Genomic DNA, 20,426 nt, shown 5'->3' on the forward strand with positions numbered 1-20,426 from the left:
ACGTACAAGCACATAGCTTTGAGAAGGAAGCGTATGGATGTAGGATGATGGGAACAACCAACTAGCAAGCCAGAGCAGCTGAATCAGCACTAGGAACCAATGAGATGATGGGGATTGTGTCACCCTTACATCCTAAACCGCACTTTCTTTACTCATTCCTCTGTCAATGGACCATGTCTCATGATACCATCTTACATTCTCACCACTTACATCCTCAACACTTGTTCTCTTGTTTTTCACAATAGTCTTCCTGACAGGTAGGAGATGATATGGCATTGTGATTTTGATTGGTATTCTCTGATGCTGAGTGAAGATGAGAAGTGCCCTTTCACACTAATGTTGGTCATTGGTTCTTTATTTTCTTGGAGGTGGGGAGTGGTGATTTGGATTGAACCAGGGCCCCCTGCAAGCTGAACACACCCTGTAACACTGAGCCACACTTCCATCTCCAAATTATTGTCCCATCTGCTTGTTTTCCTTGGATAGTTCTCTGTCTGGATGATTTTCACACTTTTTAGTTATTCATTTGTTTTCTTTTGTTGCTGTTTTTTGCTTTATTTTGTTTGCTTCTGACGCATTTGAGTTCTTCGGATATTTTGGATATTAACTCCTTATCAAATAGTTTGCATCTTCTCATAGAAACATAGTCACTATGTCAGTTTGTTAACCATTTCCTTTGCTAAGCAGAAGGCACTTAGTTTGCTATCTTCTTTTTTTTTCTTTCTTTCTTTGCCAGTCCTAGGGCATGAACCCAGGGCCTGGGCATTGTTCTTGAACACTTTTTGCTCAAGGCTAGAGCTCTGCCACTTGAGTCACAGCACAACTTGCAGCTTTTTTTCAGTTTATGTGGTACCAAGGAATCAAACCTAGGATTTTGTGCATTATAGGTGAGCACTCTACCACTAGGCTACACTCTGGGCCCCTCTTTTTCTTTCTTTTTTTTTTTTTTTTGACAGTCCTGGGCTTGAGCTCAGGGCCTGAGCACTGTCCTTGGATTTTCTCAAGGCTAGAGCTCTACCACTTGAACCTCAGCACCACTTCCGGCTTTTTTGTATGTATGTGGTATCGAGGAATCGAACCCGAGTCTTCATGCATGCTAGGCAAGCACTTTAACCACTAGGCCAAACTCCCGGTCCCCCCTCTTTTTTTTTTAATTGCATTTTATTGTCGGGGTAATGTATGGAGGGGTTACAGTTACATTGGCTGGGTACTGTGTACATTACTTCTTTTTGTGTTCGGGGGGAGTCATGGAGCCTGTGGCAGAGCTGTCCCTGAGCTCTTCACTTCAAGGCTACTGCCAAATCCCTGGGCCTGGGTGTTGTTCCTGAGCTCTTCAGTTCAAGGCTACCACCCTACCCTTGAGCCAAGTCCCACTTCCCACTTTCTAGAGGTTAATGGAGATGAGTCTCAGGTCCTTTTGTTCCTGGGCTGGCTTTGAACCAAGATCCTCGGATCTCAGCCTCCCAAATAGCTAGGATTACAGGCGTGAACCACCGTGCCTGGCTTGGGTACATTACTTCTTAAATATTGGTGCCACTTTTCATGTTTTTCTCCCACTTTCCCTTCCCTACCCCACCCAATCATATTGTTTTCCCCCTTCCCTTCCCTATTTCAAGTAAACAAATGAATGTATGTACAATATACCAAGTAACAAAGTCAGATACAGTAACAACATGAGATAAACCATAAGGGAAAAAATAGAAAAGAAATAACTTTACATAGTACATTAAGAGCAAAAATGACAAAGATAAACTTGTTTCCATATCCTAGACTTCATTTTGTTTATCCTCATCTAGAAGAATCCTAGATGTGTTCTAATTACTACGAATGAGGGAAACCATGGAGCTTATGTTTCTTTGGATCTGGCTTACTTCACTTAATATGATTTTTCCCAAGTCTTTCCATTTCCTTACAAATGGGGTGATGTCATTCTTTCTGATGACAGCATAGAATTCCATTGAGGGGCATCTGGGTTGGTTTCATATCTTAGCTATGGTAAATAATGTTGCAATGAACATCATTGTGCTAGTAGCTTTAGTATGCCCTTGTTACTGGACATTTGGGTAAACCACCGGGAGCTGGATTGCTGGGTCATAGGGGAGCTCTATGTATAGCCTTTTCAGGAATCGCCATACTGCTCTCCAGAGTGTCTATAAATGAGTTTTCATTCCCACCAACAGTGTAGTAGTGATCCCTTCTGGCCATATCCTCGCCAGTATCTGTTGTTATTAGATTTCTTGATAATGGCCATTCTAACTGGAGTGGGTGCATTTCAAAGTTGTTTTGATTTGCATTTCTTTTATGGCTACAGATGTCAAGCATTTCTTTATGTGTCTATTGGCTATTCTTATTCTAGTCCTGGGGCTTGAACTTGGGCTTTCTCAAGGCTAGAGCTCTACCATCTGAGCCACAGCACCACTTTCTGGTTTTTTCTGTGTATGTAGTACAGAGGAATCAAATCTGGGTCTTCATGCATGCTAGGCAAGCACTCTACCACTTGGCCAAACTCCCAGTCCTAGCCCACATTTTAATACAATGGTTGTTCCTTTGAGGATTTGTTGTTGTTCTTTTTAAAGAATTTTTTAACATTGATTTTTACATCATATTTCAAATGACATGTTTAACAAATAAGTATTTAAGAAGGAAATCTCTATGTATAATCACTGGCACTTAGTTTTTAGAACATAATCAAAATTAGGGTAAGGGTTTATATATTACAGATACATATTAAACTATGTAATAAAACATTATGTCTATAGAGTCATAGATTTTTATGTCTATGTAGTTGTGTTTATCTCCAATACCATGTCCATAGCATTGGGTATACAAAAATTGAGTCCTCGCTCTTGTACTGTTTGGATCTGAATCAGCCACATATTAAGGACACCATGCGCTTTTTGTTCCTTGATCTTGACTTGTCTCACTCAACATGAGAGGATTTGTTTTTTTAGAGATTCAATTTTTTGAACTGTAGGTATATTTTAAACCCTTGTCTATTGAAGATCTTCTCCCACTCTGTGAACTTTCTATTTAACTTGCTGGCTATGTTCTTTGCATACAGTTTAAGAAAGTTTGCATGCAGTTTAAGAAAGTCCCATTTGTCCAAACTTTCTTTAATTTGTTGAATTTCTGGACCTGTGCCAAGGAGATCTCGTGTATCTTCTATTCCTTCTTGTAAAGTTTTCAAGGTATCTGCTTTGATCTCAATGTCTTTGATCCATTTGGAATTAATTCTGGTGCAGGGTGACACAGAAGGATCGAACTTTAGTTTTCTACAGGTGCTTAACCAATTCTGACAGCATCATTTGTTAAAGAGGCTTTCTTCCATGCTATTTTTTTGGCACCTTATCGAAGATTAGGTGGCTATAGGTGTGGGTTGATTTTTGCGTCTTCAGTTCTATTCCATTGTTTCTCAGGCCTGTTCTTGTAACCATGCCAAGGTTTTTTTTGTTTTTGTTTTTTTTCCATAGTTCTGTAATGGAGTCTGAAGTTTGGTGTTGATATTCCTGAAGTGTTATTTTTTTCTACTAAGGATTGTTTTTTGCTCTATAGGTCTTTTATTATTTCATATTAATTTTTGGATTGCTTCCTCTATTTCATTGAAGAATGACATTGGGATACTGATGAGTATTGCATTGAATTTGTAGATAGCCCTTGGCAGGATCGTCATTTTCAGATATTAATTCTTCCAATCCAGGAGCAAGGGAAGTTTTTCCATTTCCTTAGTTCTGCTTTAATTTCCTTTTTCAGATTTTTAAAGTTTTCATCATAAAGGTCCATTACTTTCTTAGTTAATGCCTAAGTATTTTATTGGGGGGGGGGGGCTATTGCAAAAGGAATTGCTTTTCTAATTTCTGCCTTGCTCTTCTCATTGTTGACAGGAAAGCCATTGATTTTTTTTTCATTTAAAATTTTTTTTATTGTAATTAGTAAAAGGGTTACATGATATTTGCCAGATAGAAGGTGCATTAATTCACATACATTGATACCCTTTCACATGTCCTGGTACCCATTACCCTCCCCCCACACCCCCCACCCGTCTTGGTTTCCCCCCTTCCCTATCAAATTTCAAATAACCAAATACAAATGAATTCAATATATCAGATAACAAAGTGAGATACTGTAACAATATGAGATAACCAAGGGACAGCAAAGGAGATGAGAGACAACATAGTACATTAAGGACAATCATTCGTTATATGGCTTTTGTTTCAATATCCTGGAGGTCCTTTCAATTAGCTTCATACTATATGGCCTTATGTATCAAGATTTTGCTCTATTGCAGATCTCTGCTAGTAGAGCCCAAGGTTTCTACTGATTATGACAAATGAGGGAAACCATTGAGCCTAAGTTCCTTTGAGTCTGGCTTACTTCACTTACTATGATTTTTTCTAAGTCTTTCCATTTCCTAACAAATGGGTCGATGTAGTTTTTTCTGACAGCAGCATAGAATTCCATTGTGTACAAATACCACAACTTGTTGATCCACTCATCAACTGAGGGACATCTAGGTTGGTTCCATATTTTTGCTATGGTGAATAATGCTGCAATGAACATTGTTGTGCTAGTGGATTTAGTATGCCCTAGTTTCTGGATGGTTGGGTAAATGTCAAGTAGTGGAATTGCTGGGTCATAGGGGAGTTCTATGTTTAGCCTTTTGAGGCACTGCCACACTCCTTTCCATAGTGGTTGAATATGTTTTTTTTTCCAACGGGGGGGGGCAGGAGGTGTCTCTTGAAGATGGCAGAAATATGGATATTGCTTTTTGTTCCAACTAGTCAGTCTATCTCATTTAATTGGAGAGTTAAGGCCATTGATATTGAGGATTAAGATTGAAAAATGTTTGTTAGTTCCTGCCATTTTATCTATTTTGTTAGGGCCTATGTCATGTCAATTATTGCTGTAGTTACTTGGTACTTTTTAGGTCCATTTCTCTGTCAATATCATTTTTGTGTTGATTTTCAATGTGCAGAACATCTTAGAGAATTTTTTGTAATGCTGGCTTGGTCAATATATATTGTTTCAAGTCTTCCTTGCTGTGGAAGGTTTTTATTTTTTCCTCAGCTATGAATGAGAGCTTGGCTGGGTACAGTATTCTTGGTTGGTAGCTATTTGTCTTAGGGCATGGTGTACCTCATTCCAATCTCTTCTTGCTTGCTCTGTCTCTGCTGAGAAATCTGTTGTTATTCTGATTGGTTTCTCTTTCTTCTCCCTGGCTGCTTTAAGGATCCTTTCCTTGGTCTCTATTGATCCTGTATGGATTATACTGTGGCAGTGGGATGTCCTTTTCTGGTCTGATCTGTTTGGGGTTCTAAAAGCTTCTTGCATCTGGATGGGCCTGTCCTTCTGGATATTTGGGAAGTTCTTTGAGATGATTCCCTTAAATATACTTCCAATTCCATTAACCCCCTTCTCCAGGCCCTCCTCAATACCCATTAGTCTTAAATTAGGTTTCCTAATTGTATCTTGGAGCTCCTGAAGGGATTTGTCATATTTCTTGGACTTGTTTTGAATCATTTTCTGGTCTTTCTCTATTAATTCTAGGCTACCTTCAATTCCAAAGACTCTCTCTTCTTCATCATCTAACCTGCTATCAATATTTTCTACTTTGTTTTTTCATCTCCTTTCCTTCTAGTTGGTCCTTTTTGATGGCTTGCCTCTCTTCTTTTAGATCTTGCAAGGACTTCTTTACCTCCTTGATTTGTATTTGAATCCTCTCTTTGAAGTCCTTTAGCTCAGTGGCTGTACTGTCTTTGGATTTTCATGGGAATTAATTTAGCTTTCTGTTTGTGGATTCCTTGAATTCCTCCATTAGTCTTTGATTAGCTTCATCAAGTTCACACATAGCCTTATTCATGCTTTCAAACTTTTCATTGATTATGTTTACCAGTAGTATTTATAGAGCATTTTGAGGATTCTCCTCTATGTTTTGCATTAAATGCTGTTACCTATTTATTTTGAGTGGGAGATGTGATTCCTTGACTTGCCATTTTTCTTGAGTTTCCTGTTCTGTCAATTTCAAAATGGGAGCAAGACTAATACCACACAAAATTACAATTTTTTAAAGGAGTATAAAACTATTTATTGACCACTGTTCACCATTATTTACAATAAAGTAAGCAATATAAAGTTGGGTAACATTCTGATTACTACAAAGTTGTTTTTCTGGCTTTTGTGGAACCAGTAACCCAATACTAAAAAAAATTGAGCCTACATGTTAGGAATGAGTTAGGGTAAAGAAAAAGCATGCAGGTCAACAATTATAAAATTTTGTCCACTCATTTAGGCCAGCAGGTCCTAAATAGTCGAAATCTCTAACCAGTTGATTTTACATTTCCATGAGCAGAGTCTTAGATAGCTCATGATCTATGAGATTTTAGTATACAGATTCTAAAACTCTGTAAAGGAATGCTCATTACTCAAAACTTTTAATGAAAAGAAATCAAAATTTATCTTAGTTGTCTCATCTGGGTGAGGGAAGCTCTTGATAAGACACTTTTCCTTTCAAGACAAATGTTTTGCAAACGTATTGCATTTGCTATCTATGGCAGAGGCTGGAGGACCTAAAGTTGAGGCTAGCCTGGCTACCTACTAAATTCAAGGCCATCCTGAGCTGCCTAGTGACCCTGTCTTAAACAACAACAAAATAACACAAGGGCCAGGGATGTAACACAGTGATACATCATTTGCCTACATATACAAGGCTCTGGGTCTGATGCCCAACACCTCTAAACAAGCAAAATCTCCGAAACAAAAAACTACCCATGTAAGTATTTTGTTTACACACACACGAGCACACAAAAAAATTCAGGATGGTCCTTCAACATAGCAGTTAAAGACTAGTTGTTCTGATTAAGTAATTGCCAAAAAAAAGTTGCCTTATTAAAAAAAATCTGTTCCTGAATACAGAGGAAATATACCATGGTATTAAATATTCTTTTCAGATAAAGGAAGCAACTACAGAAAGCCTTAATTATATTTGTTCAAAGTAACCAGTGCTATTGAGGAAAAAAAAACAAACTCAACAACTCCCAATATTACTTTCAAAACGAACATATCAAACTTGATTTTCATTAGAATGTAGTTGTTTCTCACCATTAATTCAAAAACCAAGACTCATATTATATATATATATATATATATACACGTATAAATATATATATAAAAATGCAAACAATTATTGAGCTTCATCTTCTGGACAAGAATGCCAAGTTAGTCTCTCTTCATAAAAAGCAATTACAATCTGAGGACACTTCATATTTGCCTCTTTTGCCAGCACCAAGTCAGCTTCATCTGAATCTTTCCATTTCATGAGAAATATCAATTCTCCACTGCTGTCTGTGGCACCAATTATTCGTTCAGGTTTGCAAAGCCCCTTGGTTTGTCAGCAGTATCTCTTTTTTTCTTTGATTTGCTGTCATCAGATCCACTGTCTGATAAAGATTTTCTTTTTGTACCATCCTTTTCTTTACCAGCTTTTTGAGAATGAAGAAATGCTTCAATTAATTCTGGACAATCTAAATTTTCTTCAGGTTCCCAAGTATGATCAGCATCTGTAAATCCCTTCCACTTCAGGAAATATTCTACCTTCCCATTCACTACACGCCGGTCCAGTACTTTTTCCACAACAAATTCTTCAGACTCTGCTTCTTCAACTTTTTTACTCTTTCTGTTCTGTTTCTTTCCCATTTTTTGCAATGTAGTTTTGTTAGAGGCCATTTTTAATTGCAGACTTGATGAGCTATTACTTAGATGCTCCCTGTCGCGATCATGCAGCAGCAGCGTCTCCCCAAAATTACAATTTTAAGATAAGAACCAATCTAGCATTCTATAGCTGCACAGACTATTGAGTTGACAATCTTAGACTGGTATTTTCACTCTCTCTCTCTCCTTTTGTCTGTTTAAAGACAAAGCCAATACTACCATTGAACACAGTGTTAAGGCAAAAAACCAAAAACAACAACAAAAAACCCCAATCAGATCTCTATGAGATTTACATCAATCTGGACCTACAGTATAATTCAACAAATACCTATACAGTTTGGGTCAACAACAATCAACTGTAAATCCACAAACTATGGAAATCATAGAAGGAACAAAGGACCAGAGATACAGAGGTATAATTAAAAGCAAGAGGAGAAAATAAGAGAATAGTAATTTGGGGAAGGAAAGGAATTGAGTGAAGATAATTGACCTCTAAAGTGAGAGAAAGGGACAAGGAATGCATAAAAACTTAAAAATTAAAAAAAATGTAAGAAAGAAAAAAATATAAAAGAGATCAATAGTAAAAAAAACCCTGAAAAGTATGCAGATTTAAAGAAGTAATATTAAAATTTAAAACACTAAGATTGAAAAATAGGGGATTGAGTAAGTAAAAATATAATCTGAATTAAGTATGTACACAATGAAGGAGGATGTACTAATTACAGTTGCTGTTTTTAGGAGTGAACAGATCCACAATGAAATGAAGAAAGGGGGGGGGGGAAGAGGGAGAAAAATGGGCAAAAAAGTAAAAATGAAAACAATGAAAAAAGTAGTAAAACTTTAAAAAATTATAATTAGAAAAAAATTCTTCAGTTTATTTGGGTAAATTTGTGTCTCTCTTGTATTCAGGATCCACTGTCTTGATGGAGTTTCTGATTTCCTTGTGATAATCAGTTTTCCTTGGGCTCAGTTGGTTTTTCTAATGAGTTTGTTTGAGTGGGCAGAAAGAGTTCTGCCTTATAGACTTAGGGTCTTTGTGACTGTCAACCCAGGTGAATTTACTGGCAGGGTGATGAGCTTTATGTATCCTGCAGGAGAAAGTTGGCTGTTTTCAGTATCTTGAATGTGGGTGGAGCTGTATCCCACCTGCAATCAATGGCGAGTTTCAGAAACTCTCTCTGAACCAGCCACTATTGTTTTTGCCAGCTCAGCTGAGAGTGGTCAAGGGGTGGGACCAACTCTAGGTTTGTTTACTTGGAGAGGAAAGCTGCCCTGCCCTGGGAGGAATTTCTCCCTCCTAGGCACAGAACCTATTGCCAGTCTAAGCTGATCCCTTCACCCTTTTGAGAAATGATGCTGCCGACACATGCCTTCTCAGGCTCCAGTTATCTGCTAGTTGGTCTGGCAGAGTCTTTGCCAGTAGCCAAGATGGCACTGTTCTCAGCTGGTATGGGAGGGACTACCTTCCCAGTGCTGTTCTGTGAGGAGTGAGACTGTCTTTTGTAGGTACTCAGATGCTTCCCCTTGGTTTTTGGAGCTGTCTGCCATCTGTGTCTGTCTGTAGCCCTCAGAATGAAGATTTCCACTTGTAGTCACCCATTCTGTGCTGCAGGTAACTAAGGCACTGAGCGCTCTGACACCAGGCCTTTGGCATGGCCCAGCTGCTTTAAAAGCAGCAGCTACCTCTATAGCTGCTGTTGCTGCCACTGCCACCACCACCACTGCAGCTGCTCCAGCCACTGGTATGGGCTCAAAACTGTCTTCTTAAGTAGGCTGCCTGACTTTTTCCTCTCCGGTTGAGATCTCTGTGCTATTATGGCTTACTTGGTGTGACATTTTAGCCACAAACTCTTTGCTAGAATGCTAAACCTGGTATCTTGGTGAGAGCTCAGATAAACTCATCCTGAACCTCCTAGAATTCCCTAGTTTGACATATTCTTATTTATATTTGCTTTTGCTGTTTGTTCTTTTGGCATCTTATCCTGAACCTTTGATAGACTAGTGTCAAGGATCTTTTTCTCTGTGTCTTCTTCAATCAGTTTTATGGTTTCCAGATTTACATTTAGATCTCTGATCTATTTAGAGTGAATTTTTGTGGAGTGTATAAATACATTTCTTAAGAAAAGTAGGTTTAACTGTTATTGTTAGCCATCCAATTATCAAAAGACATTTTTGAACACCTTGGATGTGCTAGGAATTGTTTTGACATTAAACATATAATGGTTATTTACAATGGTTCATTCATAGATCAGTGACTTTGCATTACTATCCATAACTTAACAGGATTCCATGAGCAAACATATATTTATGAAATATTTGGTTGGTTTATCACAAGCATCACCAGGGTTCTTTTCTGTTACATGTTTTATTATCTCCTCTGTTTTGACTTTTCAGTCCATGTATTCCTTTCTTTCCATTAAAGTAACAAGTCATTTATTCATTTACTTATATTCACTATAAGCTTCTTCTTTGTCTCTTCCTCTTTCTCCTCCTCTTTCTCTTTTTCCTGTTCCTCCTCCACTTTCTTCTTTGACAATGCTGGGATTTGAACTCAGGGCTTCAAGATTATTAGGCTGGTACTCTACCATTTGTCACATCTCCAGCCTGGCAGATTGGCCTAGAATGTCAATTCTCCAAAATACAGTGTCTGTAGTAGCTAGGATTATGAGCATGAGCCACCAGTGCCTGGTTTACAATAAGCCCAATGACAAAGACTCCATATTATCCTTTTAATTCTTAAGCCTTTACTAACTAGCACACTAGAACACTTTAAAGGACCATTCAAAACATTCTGATGCTCAAACACTTTCTGAATCACAAAAAAATCTGAATTTCTATCAGTAGAGGATGGACACTGATATATCATGCAAGCCCTTCAGATGACTGCAGTGGGAAACCAGGTTGAGAACCATGATAGTCTCTTGAAGACCAGACAGAAGAAATGACGGTTATTTGGTACTGAATGTTCAGATATCGTTTTCCAAGCTATGGAAAAGGTTAGAGAAAACATATCACATATGGAGAACAGAGAGTAGACCTGAGATAGATGTTAAAGATGGGCAAGTTGTTTTTCCAGTTGAGGGTAAGATTTAACCTGAAAAAAAAAAATGGAGCCAGTGTTAGCATGAAATGGGCTTTGCATTACTACAAATAGGTTAGACTTGATCTTGAGTGCAAAGAAGAGAGAACAAAGTGTATTATGCAGGAAAATAACAATGAGGCTTAGGAAAGGATAATTCTGATAAATATATGGCATATTGATTAGAGATAAGGAGAATCCAGAGTAGACTGAGGCTGGATGCAAAGCACAGGGAGTAGAATGGAAGCAGAACCCAACAGTGAGAGCTAGTTGGACAGAGGATGGTCATTATGAACACCAAGGGAAGAATGGCTCTGGAATCATGCAGTGTCTACTGATTCTATTTATAAGGGTTCCATTCTGAACACTTAGTCAACTCCACAAGGCCCCTCCTCTTAATATTCAGACCATCACAGGGCTCTGGAAAGTGGATTGATTGGGATTTCTCAGTTTAAGAAGATCTGCTTGGAGTCAAGTCCTGGGATATTAAAGTGTTGTTCAGTGTCAGTGATCTCCTCTGTGAGGCAGCAAGCCTGTGGGTGTCTTATCTTCTTAGGGATCCAGGTTTCATAAAGAGAGTGGGAATGGGAAAGGAACAGCACAAGTTGAATCTCCAAGTGACAATTAGTGAGTCCATGACTCTGAATAGCAGTGGGAAACCTACCTTTTTCATGTGAGAAAGTGACCTGACATCTCCAGCCATTCTCAATAGACCTGATTCAGGGCCGGTAAGCTGGTCAGAGAAGGAGGCTAGGAAAGCTGGTCTGAGTTTGGGCTTGCTATGCACAAGGTGGATAGCTCAGTGATAGAGCACTTGTTAACTTGCATAAGCCTCTGGATTCAATTCCCAGCACCCAAACAACATGAAAAGAAACAAATGAGCCATTGTTTTAACTTTATGGTCATATACTTACAAGGTTTGTTTTTACTTTTTTGCGGGGAAGGATGTTTATTTTTGTGTTTTGTGGTCTATAAGTGAGGGTCTCCTGTTGGTTAGATAGGTGCTCTGCCATTTGAGCCATATCTCTAGCTGTTAACATTGTAAGTTTTCATTAACTTGAGGATACTTTTCCTTGTTCTTCAACTATGACAGATACATAGTAATCCACTCTCTTATTAATGTCCTCATGCACTGAATTGATAACTGTTATTATTTGTACTTATGGAGATTCTTTGAGAATAAAATATCGCCATGTTTTGACTCATTCAAGGATAGTATACCTACCTCAGTGAACCTTATGATTCACTCAGCACTGCTGGAGAGGAAAGGGTACTGAAGGCTGAGTCATCCCCACTTCCTGTGAGATGCACACTAAAGGTCAACTTTGCCTTATGTCCTAAGAGCTTCTTATAGATTTAAGAAATGGTGGTGTATTCAGACCCATCAATGGGCAACTTCAGGTCTTGTAGTCTATAGCAAGAAAAAGCAGGTCAGTATCCAGACTCTGCTTCCAGACGTGCTTTTTCCTAAGTTTTATTGTTTTGAAAATTGGATTGTGTTTCCAGTTGTCATCTTCTTAATTCATAAAGAATAGTATCCTTCCAACCCAAATGTTTGTATTATATGTTAGCCTTCATTTAGGTTCAAGGTATCAAACAAATGGAGGGTTTAAAATATTGCTTTTAAGAAAACTTCCTTGGGGCCAGGAGTGTGGCCTAGTGATCTAGTGCAAAGCCCTGGATCTGTTCCTTGGTACTACATACACAGAAAAAGCCAGTAGTGGTGCTGTGGTTCAAGTGGTAGCCTTGAAAAAGGTTAAGGACAGTGCCTAGGCCCTGAGTTCAAGCCCCAGCACTGGAAAAAAAAAAAGAAAAGAAAACTTTCTTGGATAATTAAGACACTTTAAACTTACAAGGCCTCTAGTCTTTCCCAGATAGGTAGGTAGGTAGGTAAGTAGATAGAAAGATAGATAATTGTTCTTCAGCCTACGATGAAATACTCTGAATTTTAGCACTTTAAGAAACATGTGTCCAATTTTCTATTAACTATATTTAAGAAGACTTTGAAGAAATTAATTTATGCATGATTTTAGTGTGTTTATTGTATAAGGTACTTCATACATTTTTCTTTTATTTTGGCCAGTCCTGGGGCTTGAATTCAGTGCCTGACCACTGGGGCTTTCTCAAGGCTAGAGCTCTATCACTTGAACCAGAGCACCACTTCTGGCTTTTTCTGTACATGTGGTACTAAGGAATCAAAACCCAGTCTTCATGCATGCTAGGCAAGCACTCTACCACTAGGCCAAACTTTCGGCCCCATACATTTCTTTAGAAAGTGCAAATCTAAGCAATACATCGTCCTTTTCATAAAAAAAACATCATAACTCCAAAATGAGAAGTAAGATTCCCTCATGCCCATTGCTGGTGGCTCATGTCTGCAATCCGAGCTACTCAGGAAGCTAACATCATGGTTCAAAGCTACTCTAGGCAGGAAAGTCTGTGACTCTTATCTCCAATGAACTACCAAAAAACTGGAAATGGAGCTGTGACCCAAAGTAGTCGAGCAATAGCTTTGAGAAAAAAGAGCTCGTAGTCACACCCAAGCCCTATGTTGAAGCCCCATAACTAAAGAAAGAAAGAAGAAAGAGAAAAAGAAGGAAAGAAAGATGATATCATGGTAAGAGCCTTACAGAAACAGAGATATATTATAAATTCAAGCTAAAGAAAGTGGATGTTGGCCGGGAGTTTGGCCTAGTGGTAGAGTGCTTGCCTAGCATGCATGAAGACTCGGGTTCGATTCCTCGGTACCACATACATAGAAAAAATCTAGAAGCTCAGCTGATGCCAGGAAGGGAGACCTGATCTTTAAGAACTACTTGGTAGGTACGGTGGGAAACCTATGCAGGGAAGGGATGGACTAGATTGGGCAATTACCTGCCACAATTATTATGTTCTATGGCAAAAAACAACAGATTAGTTTTCCCACCCAACCATTACCTGTTTTCACAGATCTACACATGGTAGTTCCGCTTCAGGTGATTACCCTCTGGGGACCAGAGAACCTCTATGAGCTCTGACATTGAAGATTGTTTAGTGTCCTAATGCTGTCATGCCCACTCACAGCCATTGATCAAAGCAAGGGGCATGGCTAACCACAAAATCAAGAGAAAGAGATACTTTCTGCTTATGCTGAAGCTACAGTCAGAGAAGGAGGTCAGGAAGAGGAAAGCATATGGTTATCATTTAAAACACCACAAGTAGTGAATGTGAGAAAAGTTTGTTGGAAGGAAATAGAATGTGGAGCAAACAAGACAATATGAACCCACTGTAGTATTTATGGTTTTGTTTTGTTTTGCCATTCCTGGGGCTTTCTCAAGGCTAGAGCTCTTCCACTTGAGCCACAGTGCCACTTCCGACGTTTTCTGTGTATGTGGTACTGAGGAACTGAACCCAGGACTGCGTGCCTGCTAGGTAAACACTTTACCACTATGTCAAACTCCCTGCCCCATGTTTTTTTTTTCTTTCATATATTTTTTATTGTAATTAATAGAAGGGTTACATTATCTTCACCAGATAGAAGGTACATTTCTTCACATACATTGATACCCTTTCTCATGTCCCCATTTCCCTCCCCCCACCCCATCTTGTTTTCGCCCCTTCCCTATCAGATTTCAAATAACCAAATACGCATATATCCAATATATCAGATGACAAGGTGAAATACTGTAACAATATGAGATAGCCAAGGGACAGCAAAAGAGATGAGAGATAACATAGTACATTAAGGATAACAATGACTCATTATATGGCTTTTGTTTCTATATCCTGGAGGTCCTTTCATTTAGTGTCATACTATGTGGCCTTATATATCTAGGTATTTTTCTATTGTAAATCTCTGCTAGGAGAGCCCAAGGTTTCTACTGATTATGACAAATATGAGCCATTGAGCTTATGTTCCTTTGAGTCTGGTTTACTTCACTTAATATGATTTTTTTTTTTTTTTTGCCAGTCCTGGGCCATGAACTCAGCGCCTGAGCACTGTCCTTGGACTTTCTTAAGGGTAGAGCTCTACCACTTGAGCCACAGCACCACTTCTGGCTTTTTTCTATGTATGTGGTACCAAGGAATGGAACCCGGGACCTCATGCATGCTAGGCAAGCACTCTACCACTAGGCGAAACTCCAGGCCAATATTGCTTTCTGATGCTTTTTTTTTTTTTTTGTGGGCTTGAACCCTTGGCCTGGGCATTGTCTCTGAGCTCTTAAGCTCAAGGCTAGCACTCTACCACTCGAGCCACAGTGCCACTTCTGAATATGATTTTTTTCTAAGTCTTTCCATTTCCTTACAAATGGGGCGATGTCATTCTTTCTGACAGCAACATAGAATTCCATTGTGTATAAATACCACATCTTGTTGATTCACTCATCAACTTAGGGGCATCTGGGTTAGTTCCATATCTTTGCTATACTGCCCCATGTTTTATTGTTTGTTTGTTTTTGTTTTTTCAGTCTAGGAAATAAAGTAACTAACAGTGATTTTGAACTATGAGAAGATACTTCGAGCCAGGAATTCCTAGGTTGAAATCCTAGCTTGGCCATTTACTAGTTGAAGAGCCTCAGACATGACACCAATCTCTTTTACTATCAATTTTCTTCTATGTAAAAGGCAGACAACAGTAATTGACACAGCATGTTTTAAAAGAGAATATCTTTATTAATATGTTTATTAAATGAGTATATCTTTATTAAATGAGTATTTGTTAGTTTCTTGGCTGTGGACTTAACAACTAAGACAAGGCAAAATTCTTACACTGAGTTCAATGATTTGCTTTCATCACTAAGAATCCAATCCTATTATGGAATGGAAATATTCTCAAGTAAAATAAAGCACAAGCCCACTGGGGAAAAATAGTAAGACAATGAAGTCTTTAATACATATTTGACACTAAATCAAAATTCTACTTAAAAAATCAGCTGTTTGTTCTGCCAACTCTCTAGAGAATCTTCTGAACATTTTCCTCCCATATTTCCACCAGAAGTTGAGGTCACATGTTTTATTGACGGCCTCTGTTGGGACATAGTAGCTCAAATCCTAAGGAATGGAGCCTCATTTTTCACTCACTAATCAGTTACTTTAACTCAGGGGAGATGTTAATTTCTGATTTTTCTCTTTCAGAATATCTTCCATGTTCTTCATTTTCTTCATATTATTAGAAGTAAAGCCATTCTTTGGGTGTGTTTATATGTTATATATTCTCTACATGGTCTTTGTTATAATCCTGTTTATAAGAACCTTTATATTTGCCAAGATTTTCTTCTTGTCAAGATTTTCATCTAAAAGATGGTTCCATCTCTATTCAAGTTTCACTCTAAAATGTAAAAGAAACTGTCATTGCAACCAGAGTACACAAGTATTGTGTTATTTTTCAGTAGTAAAGAATTATCAAAGTGTTACTTCATATCATATATCATATCATACCATGCATCTTTTCTAATATGTGTGTAAAAATGTAGATAGGTCAATTTCTTTTAAATCCTAAATTTCTAGCTGGAGTTGTAAAAGAAAATAGCAAAGCTGAGACTTAAATCCCACTATTTTGAGATTGGATATATGGCTCAAATGGTAGACCACTTGCCTAACAAGCATCAGGTCCTGAGTTCAAACCCTGACAACATCAAAAAATAGATAAACAATGGTAAATTGGGCTGGGAATGTGGCTTAATGGTAGAGTGCTTGTCTAGCTCTAGATGAATCTCTGAGTTTGATTCCTCAGTACCATGTAAACAGAAAAAACTGGAAGTAGAGCTGTGGCTCAAGTGGTAGAGCAGTAGCCTTGAGCATAGGGAGGCTCTGGGACAGTGCCCAGGCCCCAAGTTCAATCCTCAGGACTGGCAAGAAAATAAAAAGGTAAATTAGTTTATACTTCAACAAGTCTTTTTCCCATTATTTAAAAAAAAACTCTGAATTTACAATTTCCTTTTCTTGAACAGTTTCTTAACTTGATCAGATCACCATAACTAAGATCAAGTTGTACAAAGCATGTTCATGCTTATGAGATGACTCTCTATACTATACCTCAGCTCATTTTATATTGCTATTTTCCTCTTCAGAGAAAGGACAGTCCCTTCACCTAGAGATGAGGTACTATAATTGATCAGAATAAGGTCATGTTATAAACCAGGGCAAGGTGATAGACCACAACCAACATTTCAACCACAGCTATTTGAAAAGGGGAGAGATCAATGTTTCCAAGAAGAAAAATTGTAGTTATTAGTTGATGGTGAGGGAATGGAAGGCCGTCTGCACTGAGTGGAAGCAGTGATGGCTCTAGCTTTAGATTTACACATATTTGAGATTTAGATTCACTGTTTCCTGGACATATCTGGTAAGGTTCACATCTTAGGATATACTTACATGGACAGCCTTGGAAAATCCTGGAAAAGCCATACAATAGTGTCATAGTACGCTGTTTAAGGATAATGACATGGACAAAAGTAGAATAATGATGACAGATATAACACTATTTCTATCTGGCTGTTACTCTGATTATTTATTGGCCCTGGCTCCTTTATATGATGCCTTATAGAGAAAGGGGTATGATGAAAACATGACTAAATATGAAAGGCTATTTTCCCCCTGATCTCTGTGGGACAGCAAAGTTCAAGAGGTTCCCTGCGTTCACGGCAATAGCTTCTGCACTGCTGAGACCAGATTCTGTGTGGGCATGCTTTCATAAGGTGCGCCAAGAGACATAGTTCATCGCAGGCCGTCTTTCAAAACAGCAACCACAGCTAGAGAACATATTCTGTGACTATTTTAATGATTCTGTTTTTCATAGTAAAGCATATTAAAGTAAGCATACTGTTCATTCAACAAACATGTTTCAAATGTGCCCAGGGTGGAAATATCCAAATGAACATAACATGACCATAGACATGAGCCCAGATGCAGGAACACAGGTACAGTGCAATGGAGTCAGGGCCAGGGAAGAACAGGCAGGAGGTATGGGAGCACAGATAGGAGAAGAAAAAACAGGGTAGCAGAGAATATTTAACTAAAAGGCAGTAATTAATTTGAGCTCTAAAAGGTGCATATAAAGAAAGAAGAGACATCCTTTGAGGGACCATCATAATAAAAAAAAAACATAATTGGGTATATTTAGGGCTCAGATAGGATGAATATGGGGTTGAGGAAAATGGCAATGAGGTATGTATTATCCAGCATGGTAAGAATGCTGTGTTGCCTATTCTGAAAGTTTTGACTTTAAGTGTAGGGAATGGGAAGACATGTAACATTTTTAAGAACAGGACATTAAGCTGAGAATGGTTGAGCAAGCCTGCAACCCCAGTTGGGAGGCTGAAATAGGAGGACTGTAAGTTTGCAGCCAGCCTGGTCTACATAGTGAGATCCTGTGCTAAGAAGGATAAGGAGGAAGAAAAATAGAAGGAAAAGGAAACCATTACAGTACTGTTTTAGAAGGGCCACTCTAGCTTCACTGTTGCTTATGGGCTGGAGGTGGTTGAAGGGGGAGAGTAAGTTTAGTTATTAGCCTGGAACAGTGGGTCACACTTGTAATCCTAGCTACTCAGGAGGCTGAGATCTGAGGACCTCGGTTCAAAGCCAGCCCAGCCACTAAAGAACATGAGACTCTTATCCCCAATTAACTACTAGAAAACGGGAAGTGGTGCTATGGCTCAATGGGTAGGGCAGTAGCCTTGCGCTGAAGAGCTCAGGGACAGCACCCAGGCTCAGAGTTCAAGCCCAAGACACACACACACACACACACACACACACACACACACACACTCACTCACTCACACACAGAAACGAAAAAAGAAGTTCAGTTATTTAGAAGGTTTTTGTCTAAGGACAAAGGTACCATGGAAATAATAAAGTAGAAAAATTAAGAATGAGAAGATTTGATGGGATGTAGCCAAGGAAGAAAAGGGAATAATGTTTTGGTACAGTGAGTGCTTATGTTAGGCTAGAATAGGCTATGTGTGATTGCAACAAACCCTGTGCCCTCTAGACGTTGATATGAAAAATTTGTTCTTGCTAATAGTTCCTAAGACATAGTTGCATTTGGTTAGTATTTATATTATTATGGTTTGTATTAAGATGTTCCCAGTATTTTGTCACCCATTAGGAAGAGTATAAGTGAACATGAAAGCATTATAATTTTGCATTGCCTGTGCAACCTCCAGCGCAAATATTTTTAACAGTCTCCAAACAAAAGTGGACCTCCAGAAACAGATGGAGACTGGAAGCAGAAATCAAAGAATCACCAGCAGGGAGGTGACAACTTGAACTTGGGGTCAGAGTGAAATTATATAGGGAGAGAAAGTTTGAAGACAGAACCCTGAAGAATACCAATATTTAAAATGTGAGAGGAGGTAAAAGAATCCACATCAAAATAATCAAATCAGTATAGGGAAGCCAAAAGGAAATAGCTTGAGTATTCATAATGTTATGACTAATAACATTTTTTTTCATTTTGTATCCAATTCAAAGATAATAGCATTTGAAATTATCATTAAATTTAGTTTAAAATAAGTCATTATAAGTAGCTTTAGAGCATATGTGAATAACCCAGAGGAATCATTATGATTACCAAGCACTGTTATCATTTTTTGGTCTCCATTTGAGTTAAGGACATAAGCCTTGGAGAAAGCTCTTCCTGTTTCCATAAGGAAGGCCAGTGTCAATGATGCAATCAGGTCTTAGCAGCAGCAGAAAGTAGAGAGACACAAAGTAAGAAATGCTTGAAATATTAATAGGTCATTTCCACTGAAGTGCATTAGTCACTTCATGCATCCATAACAGGAGAACATATAGGCGGAAGTGGAACAAAATATTTGTATAAGAAATTTTTTCCTCAGTTTCTGGTGTATATTAAATGGTTCATAGTAAGGGGTCTCGCAATCTTTCCATATGTGCATATACTTTGATCTTATTTGCCTCCCTGTTGTTGTATTTGCAGAGAATTGAATCTCTCAGTAGTCTAGGCAAGTACACTTCCACTCAGTCCAATAAAAAATATTTTTGGCAACTTGCAAAATAATAGCAGTCATTGAACTTCCAATTAGAAAGGGGAACACTTGGATAAATTATTTTATAGCTGTTATGAGACGTTTGGTTTCATGTCATCATTAATTTATTTTTGAAATAAATTTTAAAATAAAATAAATATCAATAGATATACTGCCACCAAGTGGTAGGAGAGTCTATGAAAGCAAGAGATCATCTTTTTTTAAAAAAATATTTTTATTGTAATTAATAAAAGGGTTACATGATATTTGCCAGATAGAAGGTGCATTAATTCACATACATTGATACCCTTTCACATGTCTTGGTCCCCATTACCCTCCCCCCACCCCTACCCCTCATCTTGTTTTCCCCCCTTCCCTATCCAATTTCAAATAAACAAATACAAATATATCCAATATATCAGATATCAAAGTGAGATACTGTAACAATATGATATAACCAAGGGACAGCAAAAGAGATGAGAGATATTTCCTCTGCATTTTGTTCTTTTTGAAACTTCATTTTCTGAACCTGCATTTTACTCTACTCAAGCTGCATATGAAGTCACATATGCACACACACGCATATACACACTTATTATTAATTATTGGTCTCTGTGGCGAATTCTGCTGATGTTTTATATCCCCCACTTGAGGACACCTAAAACTTGGCAGAA

At 38.2% G+C, this 20,426-nt stretch overlaps 1 pseudogene; it reads right to left on the reverse strand.

Moving 5' to 3' along the window:
* Positions 1–7,176: 7,176 nt before the first annotated feature.
* Positions 7,177–7,719, reverse strand: LOC150061678 (chromobox protein homolog 3 pseudogene; annotated as a pseudogene).
* Between the last annotated feature and the right edge of the window lie 12,707 nt (positions 7,720–20,426).

Source organism: Megascapheus bottae, chromosome 6 (genome assembly GCF_031878675.1).
Source record: "Megascapheus bottae isolate mThoBot1 chromosome 6, mThoBot2.hap1, whole genome shotgun sequence".
NCBI classification, from domain to species: domain Eukaryota; kingdom Metazoa; phylum Chordata; class Mammalia; order Rodentia; family Geomyidae; genus Megascapheus; species Megascapheus bottae.